Here is a 2,278-nt window from a genome sequence, read left to right on the forward strand (position 1 = left end):
TGTTCTAATGGAGACAGATGATAGTGTATGGAGGTAGAGGGGAGACATATGATTTTTAACTCTGGTCATGTTATGTAATTTGTTATTTTGTAACGTTACTCTTCTGTTGATCTTGCGTGTTTCTTTTTCATTTGTGGGATTACATAATTTGAAAAGAAACTTGTATTGCTTTATCGTGTAATGGTCTCTCTCTCTCTCTCTTTCTTTCTTTCTCTCTTTACCTTCCTTCTCTCTTTATTTCTGTGGTATCACAGCTTTTAATGACAGGTTGAGTTTTAATAACAAATTGTAACATTTTAATTCTCCTTATGTTTGTTGATTTCTGATGTTTTTAAATGTAATCAGGGTTAATTAAACTGGTTAATACCACCTGAGGAATCTCTGTTCTAACTGCCTTCTTTCTCTAATGGTGACTCGGTTAGTTTGTTATTCATCTAAAAGCATTTTATTCAGATAAGTGCGGTATATTTTTCCTGTAATTAAAGAAAAAAATCCACCCTGAGCAACTTGCCCTAACTTGAGTTAATTTCAGTGATGTTCAAGTTGATGCTGTTTGTCTGATATGTTGATTATTTTCACCGTGGTTCCTACATTAGTGCTACATTCGACCAGTAGTCCAGCGTCTTACCCACTGAGTTAACACTTCCTTCATTTTTTGGATTTATTCTGCATTTGGAAGTGGGAGGTCCAATCTGAGAGGTATTTCTATGAGCTACAAAGCAACATATAGCAACAAGCTATAAAAACAACGAATTGTATAAGTCAGTATGATAAAGACTAAAAAGCAGATATGTCTGTATGCTGATTGGTATTAAACATACATGTATACACCAATTACGCATAACATTATGACCACCTGTCTAATATTGTGTTGGTCCCCCTTTTGCTGCCAAAACACAACAAACTGTGATGCACTGTGTATTCTAACACCTTTCTAGCATTAACTTCTTCAGCAATTTGAGCAACAGTAGCTCGTCTGTTGGATCAGATCACACAGTCCAGCCTTCACTCCCCACGTACATCAATGAACCTTGACCACCCATGACCCTGTCGCCGGTTCACCACTGTTACTTCCTTGGACCACTATTGATAGAAACTGACCACTGCAGACCGGGAACACCCCACAAGAGCTGCAGTTTTGGAGATGCTCTGATCCAGTCGTCTAGCCATCACAATTTGTCCCTTCGTCAAACTCGCTCAAATCCTTACGCTTGTCCATTTTTCCTGCTTCTAACACATCAACTTTGAGGACAAAATGTTGACTTGCTGCCTAATATATCCCACCCACTAACAGGTGCCATGATGAGGAGATCATCAGTGTTATTCACTTCACCTCTCACTGCTCATAATGTTATGCCTGATCGATGTATACAGTATAACTCATTTATAGCTACTGCTGATGCTGTGAGTAGCTCTGCTGATTAAACATCACTTGCTGTATCTAAGTAGGAATTCTGAGACATGTTCCTAGTCAACAGTCAGAAATTACAAGTTTGAATCGAGTCGAAGGCAACATTGTCTCCTGCTGCACCTCTACGATACATCTCTCATCTCCTGAAACAGATGAAGGTCTGCAGGTTTCACACCAGTTCTGCTGTCAGTACCGTCCTGCTCGACATCTTGTAGTATCCCAGCTAGCAGAGCTGTGACTCAGTGCATACGTTACATTCTGAAAGAAAGAGGATTGTGTACAGAAAACCTGTTTCACCCTTTATTCTCCTCTATGGGTGCGGCTGCTTCTACATTCCTGAAGTCGTTCTCTTATATACTGTCATCAATGTTATTTCAGGAATCTGTTAAAGCTCCTCTGTCAGAATTTGGGTTGTGACCCTTTATACACTTGTATCTCGTGACTCTTCTTCTTTCAGTCCTGAGATTTCACCAGCTTCTTCTATCCCTTCGCGTTGAATTTACCACCTCATTACGACAGACTGCCACCACTGCTGATTTTTGCTCCTTATATATTACCACTACATCTGGTCATATTGTTTTCTCATGTTTTTATTGGGACATTAAGCTTTTTAACCACAGAGACATTTAATAACCCTTTTTTACCCATCTATCAGGTAATTCTGCAGCCCAGTCAGGACAGTGGGCTGTACACTTTCTAGAGTCTTCACTCTTTGGGTCTGATTAGTGTACAAATAATTATTTTTTGTTGGTGGAGAGTGTTTGAATCTTGAATTAGATGGCTTCCTTTTCACGTGCACCGATCAGCCATTTTAAACACTTTTCTATCATAGCCAGCATTCACTTTTTCAGCAATTTGTGCTTTTCT

The sequence above is a fragment of the Hemibagrus wyckioides genome, linkage group LG01, assembly GCF_019097595.1.
Source record: "Hemibagrus wyckioides isolate EC202008001 linkage group LG01, SWU_Hwy_1.0, whole genome shotgun sequence".
In the NCBI taxonomy this organism is placed as follows: Eukaryota; Metazoa; Chordata; class Actinopteri; order Siluriformes; family Bagridae; genus Hemibagrus; species Hemibagrus wyckioides.